At 42.8% G+C, this 16,474-nt stretch overlaps 1 long non-coding RNA gene across 1 annotated transcript in view; it reads right to left on the bottom strand.

Annotated features, from left to right (window-relative positions):
• The window catches only part of LOC138674344 (uncharacterized), a 36,683-nt gene extending 27,887 nt beyond the window's left edge, over positions 1–8,796 (bottom strand). The window contains exons 1-2 of the long non-coding RNA XR_011320601.1: positions 8,702–8,796; positions 7,132–7,228 (exon numbers count right to left, since the gene is read on the bottom strand). This is a non-coding gene — a long non-coding RNA (uncharacterized lncRNA). The remainder of the gene's footprint in view (positions 1–7,131; positions 7,229–8,701) is intronic.
• Between the last annotated feature and the right edge of the window lie 7,678 nt (positions 8,797–16,474).

The following is a 16,474-nucleotide window of genomic DNA, read 5'->3' as shown; positions in this document are numbered from 1 at the left end:
CAATCTGTGACGTAGGGGTGACGGTCACGGTGGGAATCCTGACCAATTGGGGACAGCGGTCAGGGGAATCGTGACAGCTACTCTCAAGTCAGTTGGTCCTCCACATAGATTGGGATGTGGTAGTAAGCATCCTCAAGATACTCATTAACAGCCTGGGAACATTTTTATGGTCGATATTATGGACTCCATCTTGAAGGGCCTGTAGTCCAGAAACTTTAGTCTATTCAGGTTAACTATAGTCCTGAAGGTGCCGTCAGGCTTTTTCTTTTTTTTTTAAATCAACAGGGCAGAATAAAACCCTTCCCCCTGCTGCTGTACCGGTACCTCCGTCAGAACTTGTGTTCATACTAAGCTTAGGCTACGTTCACATTAGCGTTACGCTAATGTGCGTCGCTGTTGCGTCGGCGACGCAGCGGCGACGCGCCCCTATGTTTAACATAGGGGACGCGTGCGTTTTTTTGTTAGCGTTTTTCGACATGTGCGTCGTTTTCGACGCTAGCGTCGGACGCACGAAAATGCAACAAGTTGCATTTTTCGTGCGTCCGATTTTCGTCAAAAAACGACGCACGCGTCGCAAAACGCAGCGTTTTTGCGCGCGTTTTTGGTGCGTCGAGTGTTGCGTTGCCGACGCACCGGCGCGCAACGCTAATGTGAACGTAGCCTTAGTACTTATGCCTCCAGGGCTAATTGTTCCCCAAGACTTCTTGGAGATGATATCCTGAAGGTGTGCAGCGGAGCAGACCTGAATTCTAGTTTTAGCCTTGACCGTATTATTTTCAGAATCTGGGTGTTCGATCAAATCTTCTCCCAGGCAGGCCGAAAGTAAGACAGCCTTCCTCCTACCTGGGGAAGCCAGTCACTTAGAAGGCTTCCTGGCCTCAGAGGAAGGGACCCCAAACATAAAGCTTCCACTCCTTGGCTTCCTATCCTCCAGTTCCCCTGTTCTCTGAGGGACTTGTTTCTTTTGTGAAAGGAACTCATATTGTGGAATAGACACACTGGGAAAACCCTTCTTTCTGTCTGCAGCCTTATCTAAAATACCATCCAGTGCTTGTCCAAAGAGATCTTCCCTCGCATGGGACTGAGCATAATTTGGCCTTAGACTGGGCATCCCCCAGCTAGCGTTTGTGCCACAGTGCTCTACAGGCAGCATTTGATAAATTCGCTGACCTGGCAGCCAACCAGACTGCAAAGAAGGCAGTAGACCCTTGCATTAGTGGGAGATTTTAACTCTAGATGTGTTGTTCCTGTGTTGATCCTCCAGTTGCTGTTATCAAACCATCATAGATCTGCCCATGCAGGATGTTGCCATTGCTGGCTTCAATGCCCCTGCTGAGGATTTCTATGCTTTTTTTAAAATACGTTTCTGCTCTCTTGTCCAAGGGGTCCCTAAGAGTGCTAAGATCTTCGAAAGGCAAGGTAGACCTTTTAGAGAACTTTGCCATGGCTACATCAATCTTAGGGGGCGTCTTCCATATGCCTGCTTCCTTCTCGTCAAATGGGTACCTCCTCTTTGATAAAGATGGCAGCAGACCCTTCTCAGATCTTTTCCATTGTTAGTCAATGAGCATTTTAATCTCATTGACTGGGAATGAGCACCTTCTCTCCTGTTCTAAACCCCTGAACATGATGTCCTGATGTCACGACTCTAGGGGCTCCTTCCTTGTCCCTAAAGCTAGGGGCACCCTTGCTCGCCATGGCCCCTGAATTACTTCTGATGGTGAAGACGCCAGGGCCACGTACTTTGCCTTAGCTCCTGAATCCGCCCTTAACTGCCGCGGTCTTCTGGCTCCTCTCTGTCGCGTGAAACCCGTAACACCTGAACTGTCCCTAGGAGTTTTAGAATCTTTGCTGCCCATGGTTGTCCTAATGACTCTTACTAATTTGTCTGTGTCTTCCGCAGGAAAACACAGCCTACCCCTGTACTACTATTAGAGGAGACAGAAGAAGAGTCTGAATCATCCCTATCCTCCAATATTGCTGAACCATCCGAATCAGATACTTGATGCTTTGGTCTCTTTTTCCCCTTTTCTTGCTTCATTAGATGTTTCAATGAGTACTTGATTTCTGATTTTATTATGGATTTTAACCCCTTAATGACCGCCAATACGTCTTTTAACTGACCTGAGATATAAGAAAATATCCTCCCCATACAGGTGACAATCCAGCATCTGTCGGTTGTACACTATAGCTGACAACTTGCTGTACCAGCCACGATCAGTATTTGCACCATCTAAATCTGTTTAACCCCTTAGATGCTGCTGTCAATAGTGACTACATCATTATAAATGGTTAACAGAGTGTGGGGGCTTCTTCTTTGTCACAATTGGTGCCCTCAGATCATGATTTTGTTGTCCTGATGCTTGCCATGGCAATTCATGACCAAATAGTGGCCTTAGAGTCTGACGGCTGTAGTAATCTGTTTAGAAGTTAGCAACATTTAGGTGGTAAAAATACACATTTTCATTTCTGTCATACCACTTTGCATTAATTCCTGTAAAGCACCTGAAGGGTTAATAAACTACCTGACAGCAGTTTTCAATATGTTTAGGGGTGCTGTTTTTAAAATGGTATCACGTTTGTGGGTTTCCCAATATATGGGACCCCTAAAGTCACTTCAAACATGGATAAGTCCCTAAAAAAATAAATTTTGTAAATTTCTTTGAAAAAATGAAAAATTGCTGCTACATTTTTAAACCTCCTAAAATGCTAACAAAATAAAATAACATTTTACAAATGGTGCTGATGTAAAGCAGACATGTGGGAAATGTTATTTATTAATGGTTTGCTGTTGTATGACCATCCGTATTAAAGGGATAATCATTCAAATTTAGAAAATTGCTAATTTTTTAACATTTTTCTCAAATTTTTGATATTTTTTATAAATAAACACAAAAAATGTTGAACAAAATTTACCATTATCATAAAGTATAATGTGTCACGAAAAAACAATCTCAAAATCACTGGGATTTGTTGAAGCGTTGCAGAGTTATTACCACATAAAGTGACACTGGTCAGATTTCAAAAATTTGGCTCGGTCACTAAGGGGTTAAATCCATAGCAAAACTAGGGGTTTCTTCAGAGATGGTCTTCTGAATACAACTGGGACATAGTCTTTTTGTATATGTGCTAGGTAAGTTGTCCCTGCACAGTGCACAATCTTTATTATTCTGCTAGTTGCTACATTTCATGGGCCTTCCCTAGTAAAAAAAAAAAAAAACATGGAGGAAAATGGACCTATTTAACATGGTCAACTTACAAGGAAATCAATCACCATTCTGACGTTCAGTCTAGGGTACCGGAGATGAAGGTGGGATCGGTTCACATGAACGTTCTCCCTTGGAGGTGGTGGACTCATGACCCGCCCTGTTCCTTTGGCCAGTCCTGCTGCCACTTGTCCGACTGCCACTGCTGTATCCCTGGCGGTGACGCTGCTGCTGTGGCTCCTGAAGCACATACATGCTTGAGGTTTTTGCAGGCACTACCATCTTGTGACCATCCCATTTCATAATCGGGATGGTCCTGTCACATCTCCGTCCGGCCCCTCCCCGGTTTCAGGGTAAAATACAATTTGAATCCGGCACGCTGTGCACAGTGAGCCTTAGCAAGCCCTGTGCATGTGCAGACCTGAATGGCCGCATCATTAAGGTCTGGCACACTACGTCATCAGGACGCGCCGGATATTACATCTCATGCTCTGCGCCTTCACAGTCCCAGGCGACCATGCTTTTCGATGCACTCATCACAGCGGGGCGCTGGATCTTCCACCAGCGCACAAAGCGCGTGCGCAGACCCACAAGCATGTACCGATGCACGCAGCATGGGGTACTCCTGCAGCACCGGCATACGCAGACCCGGGACCTCATTTTGGCAGGAAACTTTTAGTAACAGGTCTCTGCCTGCACCAACTTCCTGGCCAGTGGTGTATTTTCAGTCCGGACGGCATCCTGTCCATGGACACCTTCCAGATCTGTGGTAAGTCTTCACCATATCGCTCTTCCTAGGTTTCCTCAAGGACAGGAAACTAACTGATGCGGAGGAGAGGAACCGCTCTTTTATTCAGTAGGTTTCCTGTCATTGATGGGCGGATACCCTCTCTCAGGTGGTGCTGTCATGGGAGAAGGGGAAAATATATATACATAGAATAGACAGCTACAAATATGTGAGTGACATATATAATTAGTGCAGTGTGTGTGTGCAGTTTAAAATGTTCAAGTATTTAATTAATCAATAAATTACAGAAACAAATGGTGTGGGATCCCCCAAAATATTGTTAGCCAGCAGAGGGAAAGTGGACAGAAGGGGGCTGATGTTTATAGCCTGGGAAAGGGTAGTAAACATCGAGCTTCCCAGGCCATTAATATCAGTTCATAGCTGTATACTAAGCCTTTACTAGTTACTAAAATGACGTGGGGCTCCCCAGACTCTAGCTCTGCTACATCCATCTGCCAGGTTGAACGCTAGCATGATGCAAGCGTTCAGTCTGGCATCCAGCAGAGATGCTAAGTGTGCTAGCGCAGCAGTGTCGTGAGAAAGGTGAGCAAAGTTTATAGGAAATGAACTCCATTCACCTCAATGACGTCACTGCTAGCCTGAGAACTTTTTCACGTCCTAGGAGTGACCTTAGGGATGTGAACAGAGTTCATCAGCTAAGAACTCAGCTCACCTTATTCACATCACCGAGACTGATGCTGTGTTACCACGTGCAGCCCAGTGTCTCTGCTGGCTGCCAGACTGAACTCACATCATGCCAGCGTTCAGCCTAGCAACTAGATGTAACAGAGCTAGACTTGTCAAGGGACAAATGGATAGTCTTCATGTCGGAGAGGTGAAGAATATGGTTGTTTTTTCTTTTTTACTCTTTTACAGGGGACATGGGCATCTGAGGATTATCTTCACGTTGAACAGGTGAGGGATATGGTTGTTTATTATTTTAATTCTTTTAAGGGGATATGGGCTTCAGTGGATTAGGCGTCATGGCGAGTATAACTTTGCTTTTTATTTTTAGTTAAAAAAAAGGTGCCAGTGTCTTTATTTCAAATAAAGGACTTTATTCAGGTTTTTTTTTTAAATTTACAATATGGCTACTGGGCTAGTAATGGGGGTGTTTTATAATGCCTCTCCATTACTAACCCCTGGGCTTGCTGTCAGCTGGCAATACAAAACTGACATCAACCCTGCCAGAGATTGGGGACACAGGAGGGGTCACTCAGAATCTCACTGCTGCCACCAAGTTTGGACACACCTTCTCATTTAAAGATTTTTCTGTATTTTCATGACTATAAAAATTGCACATTCACACTGAAGGCATCAAAACTATGAATTAACACATGTAGAATTATATACTTAACAAAAAAGTGTGAAACAACTGAAAATATGTCTTATATTCTAGGTTCTTCAAAGTAGCCACCTTTTGCTTTGATGACTGCTTTGCACACTCTTGGCATTCTCTTGATGAGCTTCAAGAGGTAGTCACCGGGAATGGTTTTCACTTCACAGGTGTGCCCTCTCAGGTTTAATAAGTGGGATTTCTTGCCTTATAAATGGTGATGGGACCATCAGTTGTGTTGTGCAGAAGTCTGGTGGATACACAGCTGATAGTCCCACTGAATAGACTGTTAGAATTTGTATTATGGCAAGAAAAAAGCAGCTAAGTAAAGAAAAACGAGTGGCCATCATTACTTTAAGAAATGAAGGTCAGTCAGTCCGAAAACTTTGGAAAACTTTGAAAGTGTCCCCAAGTGCAGTGGCAAAAACCATCAAGGGCTACAAAGAAACTGGCTCACATGATGACCGCCCCAGGAAAGGAAGACCAAGAGTCACCTCTGCTTCTGAGGATAAGTTTATCCGAGTCACCAGCCTCAGAAATCGCAGGTTAACAGCAGCTCAGATTAGAGACCAGGTCAATGCCACAGAGTTCTAGCAGCAGACACATCTCTACAACTGTTAAGAGGAGACTTTGTGCAGCAGGCCTTCATGGTAAAATAGCTCCTAGGAAACCACTGCTAAGGACAGGCAACAAGAAGAAGAGACTTGTTTTGGCTAAAGAACACAAGGAATGGACACACCAGTGGAAATCTGTGCTTTGGTCTGATGAGTCCAAATTTGAGATCTTTGGTTCCAACCACCGTGTCTTTGTGCGACGCAGAAAAGGTGAACGGATGGACTCTACATGCCTGGTTCCCACCGTGAAGCATGGAGGAGGAGGTGTGATGGTGTGGAGGTGCTTTGCTGGTGACACTGTTGGGGATTTATTCAAAATTGAAGGCATACTGAACCAGCATGGCTACCACAGCATCTTGAAGCGGCATGCTATTCCATCCGGTTTGCGTTTAGTTGGACCATCATTTATTTTTCAACAGGACAATGACCCCAAACACACCTCCAGGCTGTGTAAGGGCTATTTGACCAAGAAGGAGAGTGATGGGGTGCTATGCCAGATGACCTGGCCTGCACAGTCGCCAGACCTGAACCCAATCGAGATGGTTTGGGGTGAGCTGGACCACAGAGTGAAGGCAAAAGGGCCAACAAATGCTACGCATCTCTGGGAACTCCTTCAAGATTGTTGGAAGACCATTCCCGGTGACTACCTCTTGAAGCTCATCAAGAGAATGCCAAGAGTGTGCAAAGCAGTCATCAACGCAAAAGGTGGCTACTTTAAAGAACCTAGAATATAAGACATATTTTCAGTTGTTTCACACTTTTTTGTTAAGTTTATAATTCCACGTGTGTTAATTCATAGTTCTGATGCCTTCACTGTGAATGTACAATTTTCATAGTCATGAAAATACAGAAAAATCTTTAAATGAGAAGGTGTGTCCAAACTTTTGGACTGTACTGTATATACCTTCAATACAGTCATTGTGAACTCCACGATAACCCCAGATTACTCGCTGCCACCACCAGTCATTTTTTACAGGCTGACTGCAGGCCTGGTTCTGGTAACATATTCATATAACAGCTTCAGGGGTGCGAGTTGCAGAACAAAAGGAACAGAACTATTACATTTCATATTTAATTCAAAACGAGGCAGTATTCATAAAAAATATACAAAATTTTTTACAAAGGGCACAAATCAACACAACATACACCGTTACATAAAATAAAACAGATAAAACAAAAGAAACTTACTATATCGATCACAGATATCATTCGGCCTAGCGTAGTAGAGCGCTTCCTTTGAAATACGTCCAGAGAACGGGAATCATGTATACACCGAAATTTATCTCTGCAGGAACCAAGATCATAATTTGGCTTGACTTTTTTTTATCAGCAACTGGGTTACACCCACATTCCCCTCCCCCCGTGATGACCTCACATGGGCTGTGTTTTGGGATGTCCGCAGCCCTTTAAGATTTTATGAAAGTCCCAACTTTTGCGATAACTTCACTCCTGATGATCGCAGAAGTTCGCTATATTTTGTATTGGGATTTTATAGTTACGCATAGACCAAACAGGACATGGCCGTTGTCAGTTTTCTGGCCACTATGGATTTGGGGCTTATAGGCAGGTGCTACAGTTTTGAAAAAACATGCATCTTCTTCCTTGATTAGCATTGAAGCTGAAAATCAACAGACCCATCACTACCGGATCTAAACAAATTCCAATATTCAGAATTTTTATTTTGGAGACAGCAAGTCTGGACTGCCTATTCTAGTTATAATATTTCATCAGAGGGAACCCAGGTGTCATTTAAATTCAAGATGTAAAAAGAAAGGCTCTTCCAGGTCTCTATGTGTAAACACAGGTACCTTTGTTCCAACCCTGTCTCACGTACAAAAAACATCCTCTGTGACACTGCAGACGTCCTTTATTTCCGAAAAGGACTGCCTGCATAGTAGTATGGTTCAATTCACACTATATGCAATTCCCTACTACCTTATGTTCATTGTACAGTCCGTTCAAGAGGCTCAGACTGTCAGCTGTTTGCTTCCTCACTGGAAGGATGAGGGGGGTGAATGCCCCCATCGCTGGTGGCTTCAAAGTTTTTAATATTCACTATAACAAATACTATTACCCCACTTGCCAAAGCACTAGGGCAAGTGGGAAGAGCAGAGGCTAAGCGCCAGAATTGGAGCATCTTATGCCTGTGCCATTTCTGGGGCAGCTGAGAGCTGATGTTTTTAGTCTGGGATGGGGCCAATATCCATAGCCGTGTCCTAGCCTATTAATATCAGCCCGGAGCTGTCTGCCTAGCCTTTGCTAGTTATTAATTTTAGGGGGTCTCAATCCATTTTTTTGGAGGGGGGGTGCATTACCCCCTTCTCATCTGCCCCTAGCTGTCCACTTTCTCTCTGCTGGTTAACAAAAATTCGGGGGACCTAACACTTTGTTTCTTAAATTTATTGATTTATTACTTAAATACATGTACAGTAAGCTACACCCACACTACACTAATTATATAGGTCACCATCTATCTAATCTACATATTGAAGAATATGTACTTTGAAAACTATCTTTAAATGACAAAGAATTACTCTATGTTAAAGCTAATGTTAAAATTGTATTGCATACGGATTGCATATGCATGTCATATGGATGCTAAGTGAGGAAGATGGCATTGTACTAGCATGAAAATCGTATGCCACTTGCATGACACTTGTCCTGCTCTTCTGGATCAACATTGACTGAATTTTTAAACGCTAGTGTTACTCCATCATAAAAGTACTATTCCCTTAAATCATCCACAAGTTCTTCTTACCGATCTTTTAGAAGTATGCTTTTTCTCCAGAATGTAATATTCTACGGTTCTTATATTTAACTGGAAACCATCTTTAAGGATTTCTGAGTTGAACTAATGAAAACAGAAATGCAACCTATTAGTGCTACTGACACACATTATTTATCAGTATTTTCAGGCTAGCAGTGTTTCTCAGTAGGATTCAGCTTATTTTGGGCCAGACCAAGTGTTATTTTTCAGAATCGCATTGCATTGTTGTAGCCATATGATATCCTGCATTTTGACTGAACAGTTGTATTTTCAACTGCACCATTCATTGACAATTTTCTATTACAGTAATAAAAAAAAATTGTGGTGGGGAGATGGAGAAGGCAAAAAATAAAGAAAGTAATTTTGTTATTTAGGCTATGTGCCCACGTTGCAGAAATGCTGCGGAAATGTCCGCAGCATTTCAGCAACTCCCTGCCACGGGTAAACGCATGTGGAATTCGCAAGCGTTTTTAGCTTGCAGAATGCTTGCGTTTTCCAAGCGATTTGAAGCATCACTTGCAAAAGTGATTGACAGGTTGGTCACATTTGTCAAGCATAGTGCTTAACCCCTTTACCCCCAAGGGTGGTTTGCACGTTAATGACCAGGCCAATTTTTACAATTCTGACCACTGTCCCTTTATGAGGTTATAACTCCGAAACGCTTCAACGGATCCTGGTGATTCTGACATTGTTTTCTCGTGACATATTGTACTTCATGATAGTGGTAAAATTTCTTTGATAGTACCTGTGTTTATTTGTGAAAAAAACGGAAATTTGGCGAAAATTTTGAAAATTTCGCAATTTTCAAACTTTGAATTTTTATGCAATTAAATCACAGAGATATGTCACACAAAATACTTAATAAGTAACATTTCCCACATGTCTCCTTTACATCAGCATAATTTTGGAACCAATTTTTTTTTTTGTTAGGGAGTTATAAGGGTTAAAAGTTGACCAGCAATTTCTCATTTTTACAACACCATTTTTTTTTAGGGACCACGTCTCATTTGAAGTCATTTTGAGGGGTCTATATGATAGAAAATGCCCAAGTGTGACACCAGTCTAAAAACTTCACCCCTCAAGGTGCTCAAAACCACATTCAAGAAGTTTATTAACCCTTCAGGTGTTTAATAGGAATTTTTGGAATGTTTAAATAAAAATGAACATTTAACTTTTTTACACAAAATATTTACTTCAGCTCCAATTTGTTTTATTTTACCAAGGGTAACAGGAGAAATTGGACCCAAAAAGTTGTTGTCCAATTTGTCCTGAGTATGCTGATACCCCATATGTGGGGGTAAACCACTGTTTGGGCGCATGGGAGAGCTCGGAAGGGAAGGAGCGCTATTTGACTTTTCAATGCAAAATTGACAGAAATTGAGATGGGACGCCATGTTGCGTTTGGAGAGCCACTGATGTGCCTAAACATTGAAACCCCCCACAAGTGACACCATTTTGGAAAGTAGACCCCCTAAGGAACTTATCTAGAGGTGTGATGAGCACTTTGACCCACCAAGTGCTTCACAGAAGTTTATAATGCAGAACCGTAAAAATAAAAAATCATATTTTTTCACAAAAATTATATTTTTGCCCCCAATTTTTTATTTTTCCAAGGGTAAGAGAAGAAATTGGACCTCAAAAGTTGTTGTCCAATTTGTCCTGAGTACGCTGATACCCCATATGTGGCAGTAAACCACTGTTTGGGCGCATGGGAGAGCTCGGAAGGGAAGGAGCGCCGTTTGACTTTTCAATGCAAAATTGACAGAAATTGAGATGGGACGCCATGTTGCGTTTGGAGAGCCACTGATGTGCCTAAACATTGAAACCCCCCACAAGTGACACCATTTTGGAAAGTAGACCCCCTAAGGAACTTATCTGGATGTGTGGTGAGCACTTTGACCCACCAAGGGCTTCACAGAAGTTTATAATGCAGAGCCATAAAAATAAAACAAAATTTTTTTCCCACAAAAATTATTTTTTAGCCCCCAGTTTTGTATTTTCCCTAGGGTAACAGGAGAAATTGGACCCCAAAAGTTGTTGTCCAATTTGTCCTGAGTACGCTGATACCCCATATGTGGGGGGGAACCACCGTTTGGGCGCATGGGAGGGTTCGGAAGGGAAGGAGCGCCATTTGGAATGCAGACTTAGATGGAATGGTCTGCAGGCGTCACATTGCGTTTGCAGAGCCCCTAATGTACCTAAACAGTAGAAACCCCCCACAAGTGACACCATTTTGGAAAGTAGACCCCCTAAGGAACTCATCTTGATGTGTTGTGAGAGCTTTGAACCCCCAAGTATTTCACTACAGTTTATAACGCAGAGCCATGCAAATAAAAAATATTTTTTTTCCACAAAAATTATATTTTAGCCCCCAGTTTTGTATTTTTCCAAGGTTAGCAGGAGAAATTGGACCCTAAATGTTGTTGTCCAATTTGTCCTGAGTACGCTGATACCCCATATGTGGGGGGGAACCACCGTTTGGGCGCATGGGAGGGTTCGGAAGGGAAGGAGCGCCATTTGGAATGCAGACTTAGATGGAATGGTCTGCAGGCGTCACATTGCGTTTGCAGAGCCCCTAATGTACCTAAACAGTAGAAACCCCCCACAAGTGACACCATTTTGGAAAGTAGACCCCCTAAGGAACTCATCTTGATGTGTTGTGAGAGCTTTGAACCCCCAAGTATTTCACTACAGTTTATAACGCAGAGCCATGCAAATAAAAAATATTTTTTTTTCCACAAAAATTATATTTTAGCCCCCAGTTTTGTATTTTTCCAAGGTTAGCAGGAGAAATTGGACCCTAAATGTTGTTGTCCAATTTGTCCTGAGTACGCTGATACCCGATATGTGGGGGGGAACCACCGTTTGGGCGCATGGGAGGGCTCGGAAGGGAAGGAGCATCATTTGGAATGCAGACTTAGATGGATTGGTCTGCAGGCGTCACATTGCGTTTGCAGAGCCCCTAATGTACCTAAACAGTAGAAACCCCCCACAAGTGACCCCATATTGGAAACTAGACCCCTCAATGAACTTATCTAGATGTGTTGTGAGAACTTTGAACCCCCAAGTCTTTCACTACAGTTTATAACGCAGAGCCGTGAAAATAAAAAATCTTTTTGTTTTCCCACAAAAAATTTTTTTAGCCCCCAGTTTTGTATTTTCCCAAGGGTAACAGGAGAAATTGGTCCACAAAAGTTGTTGTCCAATTTGTCCTGAGTACGCTGATACCCCATATGTTGGGGTAAACCCCTGTTTGGGCACACAGGAGAGCTCGGAAGGGAAGGAGCACTGTTTTACTTTTTCAACGCAGAATTGGCTGGAATTGAGATCGGACGCCATGTCGTGTTTGGAGAGCCCCTGATGTGCCGAAACAGTGGAAACCCCCCAATTATAACTGAAACCCTAATCTAAACACACCCCTAACCCTAATTCCAACGGTAACCCTAACCACACCTCTAACCCTGACACACCCCTAACCCTAATCCCAACCCTATTCCCAACTGTAAATGTAATCTAAACCCTAACCCTAACTTTAGCCCCAACCCTAACTGTAGCCCCAACCCTAGCCCTAACCCTAGCCCTAACCCTAGCCCTAACCCTAGCCCTAACCCTAGCCCTAGCCCTAACCCTAACCCTAGCCCTAACCCTAGCCCTAACCCTAGCCCTAATGGGAAAATGGAAATAAATACATTTTTTTTTATTTTTCCCTAACTAAGGGGGTGATGAAGGGGGGTTTGATTTACTTTTATAGCGAGTTTTTTAGCGGATTTTTATGATTGGCAGCCGTCACACACTGAAAGACCCTTTTTATTGCAAAAAATATTTTTTGCAATACCACATTTTGAGAGCTATAATTTTTCCATATTTTGGTCCACAGAGTCATGTGAGGTCTTGTTTTTTGCGGGACGAGTTGACGTTTTTATTGAAAACATTTTTGGGCACGTGACATTTTTTTATCGCTTTTTATTCCGATTTTTGTGAGGAAGAATGACCAAAAGCCAGCTATTCATGAATTTCTATTGGGGGAGGCGTTTATACCGTTCCGCGTTTGGTAAAATTGATAAATCAGTTTTATTCTTCGGGTCAGTACGATTACAGCGATACCTCATTTATATCATTTTTTTATGGTTTGGTGCTTTTATACGATAAAAACTATTTTACAGAAAAAATAATTATTTTTGCATCGCTTTATTCTCAGGACTATAACTTTTTTATTTTTTTGCTGATGATGCTGTATGGCGGCTCTTTTTTTGCGGGACAATATGACGCTTTCAGCGGTACCATGGTTATTTATATCTGTCCTTTTGATCGCGTGTTATTCCACTTTTTGTTCGGCGGTATGATAATAAAGCGTTGTTTTTTGCCTCGTTTTTTTTTTTTTTTTCTTACGGTGTTTACTGAAGGGGTTAACTAGTGGGACAGTTTTATAGGTCGGGTCGTTACGGACGCGGCGATACTAAATATGTGTACTTTTATTGGTTTTTTTTTTTTATTTAGATGAAGAAATGTATTTATGGGAATAATATTTTTTTTTTTTTTTCATTATTTTGGAATATTTTTTTTTTATTTTTTTTACACATTTGGAAAAATTTTTTTTTACTTTTTTACTTTGTCCCAGGGGGGGACATCACAGATCAGTGATCTGACAGTTTGCACAGCACTCTGTCAGATCACTGATCTGACATGCAGCGCTGCAGGCTTCACAGTGCCTGCTCTGAGCAGGCTCTGTGAAGCCACCTCCCTCCCTGCAGGACCCGGATCCGCGGCCATCTTGGATCCGGGGCTGGAGGGAGCAGGGAGGGAGGTGAGACCCTCGCAGCAACGCGATCACATCGCGTTGCTCCGGGGGTCTCAGGGAAGCCCGCAGGGAGCCCCCTCCCTGCGGGAAGCTTCCCTATACCGCCGGCACATCGCGATCATCTTTGATCGCGGTGTGCCAGGGGTTAATGTGCCGGGGGCGGTCCGTGACCGCTCCTGGCACATAGTGCCGGATGTCAGCTGCGATAAGCAGCTGACACCCGGCCGCGATCGGCCGCGCTCCCCCCGTGAGCGCGGCCGATCGGCTATGACGTACTATCCCGTCCAGGGTCAGATAAGCCCAGGGCACCTCGACAGGATAGTACGTCTAAGGTCACAGAGGGGTTAACAAGTGTGACCAAATTTTTTCTATTGATGCTGCCTATGAAGCATCAATAGTAAAAGATAGAATGTTAAAAATAATAATAAAAAAAAAATATATAGTTATGCTCACCTTCCGACGGCCCCCAATCTCCTCAGTGGTGCGCCTGCAATGTTCTGTTCCCAGGGATGCTTTGCGCAAAGGACCGCAAAGTCATCCCAGGTGATTTGTGCAATGCATCCCTGGGAACGGAAGCCGCCGCGTGCACCGCTGAGAGGCGGGAGGACTCCGGGGGCCATCAGAAGGTGAGTATATCCTTATTTTTTACATGAATATGGATCCCAGGGCCTGAAGGAGAGTCTCCTCTCCTGCAGACCCTGGGTACCATCCGCACATGAAGCGCTCACTTTACGCATGGTGGGCATAGCCACATGCGTAAAGTGAGCGTTTCAATGTAATCCTATGGAGGCGGAAGCAATGCGATTCCACAGAAATAATGAATATGCTAAGGATTTTACCGCTATGCGATTCTGCAGCGGGAAAATCTGCAGCATGGGCACGGCAATTGCGGAATCCCATAGGATTGCATGGGAATGTGGTTTTTAAGTGTTTCTGCTGCGACAAAAAAGCATAAAAAATGCAACGTGGGCACATCGCCTTACTGTGAAAAAAGGACCATGTTATTTATTCTATAGGTTGATATGATTAAAGGGAAACTGTCAACAGGATTGTGCTCAGTAACCTACAGTGTCAGGTTGGCACCGTTATACTGATTACAATAATACCTTAGTTGATGAAATCCATCTTGTGGTTGTTTAATCTTTATTTGCAGTTAAGGAGACTCTCGTGCTTCGGGGCGGCCTGTGGGATATGGTCTTTATGTGGTGCTCTGCTTACATATTCATCTGTATGGCTTATCACAGGTCACTGATGCACCCCCTATTTTACATACTCAATACAATGTTTTGAAAAAAAATCACATTCAGGAGGCAGGCACCTGTGCTGCAGCATGATCACATCTATAATAGCAATGTCATTATTTTATTTGGATATAAATTTATTTAGAAAAAAAATAATCTCTCAAAATGGCACCAGTGGCGCCTGTGTAGTAACATCTATCGGTGATCCGATAGATGCTACTGCACAGGAGCCGCCGGCGCCATGTTGCTAGAGGAAAAAAAAAACTTGTCTCCACCAAGATGGCACGGAGGCGCCTTCACAATAGCATCTATCAGATTGCTGATAGATGCTACAGTGCAGGCGCTGCTGGCGCCATTTGAGAAATTTTTTTTTCTGAATAAATTTATATCACCCAATAAATTACATGGATATTATAAATGCGATCATGCTACAGCGCAGGCACCGCCGCCTGCCTGCTGAATGTGACATTTTTTTCAAAGCATTACATCCAGTATGTAAAATAGGGGGCAGGTCACTTAGGGATCAGCAACCCGTGATAAGCCATACAGATGAATATGTAAGCAAAGCACCCCCACAGGCCTTCCCAAAGCACGGGAATCTGATTAGCTGAAAACTACAAGATTAAACAACAACCACAAGACGGATTTCATCAACCAAGCTATCATTGTAATCAGTATAATAGCGCTGATCTGACACTGTATGTTACTGAGAACAATCCTGCTGACCGGTTCCCTTTAAGGCAATACCACATTATTATACTTCCATTCATACTTATATATTTTTTCAGTTTTAGTAATTCAGCATGCTTAAAACATGTCTTTTAAAAAAAACATTGTCTCACATTCATAAAGATTTTTTTTCACTTTTCCTGTAATGCAGTGTAGATAATAAATTCATTTTATTCTTGTTTCCTTACAATGCAGTACAACTATTCTTTATTGTTAACGATTGAAACAAAATTTTAAATGAAAGAAAGTTTTGGTTTCATCCCATAGGAGATGTTAAGCAAGGATTGTGTGATTGCCGTCAGGCCTGCAGGGTCGGAGTTGGAGACCATTTTGGTGGAGTCGGTATAAAATGGACCGACTGAAATTGGGTACAGAATTTAAATGCAGGATGTGCTGAATAATTTTTCAGAAGAATTTAGGAAAGTTATGACATGTCCTATAAATGTCTGTTCTGTTCGTGATCTAGCGTGTCTGCTTTAAGCCGAGATAAATCTGTGCTGCACTTTAGGTACATGTTCAGTAGTAAAGCTCCTTCTCTACATATCAAAACAAAAAGGCAGTGATAAGGAATGCCTGGAGGCCTGCCCTCATCTCAAGAACTGCTAGCATGAACAGGAAAACAGGATTAAGGCAAGTACTTCTTAAAACTTATCTAAACTTTTAATAAACTGTACATAAATCAATAGTCCAGTGTATGTCCTCTGTTTGCTTCATGCTTTAGTTTGCTTTCCCTCTGAGCTCATGTTTGGAGAGGTTAATTGATCTGATGGGCTTCATGTTATTAGCTCTACTAGCAGTTTCAGTTTCTTTCTATGGTATGATTCAGCACAAACTTGCTCTCTCCCACCTCCCCTCTTCATAGACTGTGAAGCATCATGAAGTGAAACATTTACTGAGCGGTAACCTAAGAAACTCCTGAGATTGAAAGTTCAGAGTAAGGCCGGAGTCACACATGCGAGAAACACGTCCGTGTCTCGCATGTGAAAAGCAAGCTCT

This window comes from Ranitomeya imitator, chromosome 4 (genome assembly GCF_032444005.1).
Source record: "Ranitomeya imitator isolate aRanImi1 chromosome 4, aRanImi1.pri, whole genome shotgun sequence".
Classification (NCBI taxonomy): Eukaryota; Metazoa; Chordata; class Amphibia; order Anura; family Dendrobatidae; genus Ranitomeya; species Ranitomeya imitator.
This window is presented reverse-complemented; position numbering and strand designations above follow the sequence as displayed.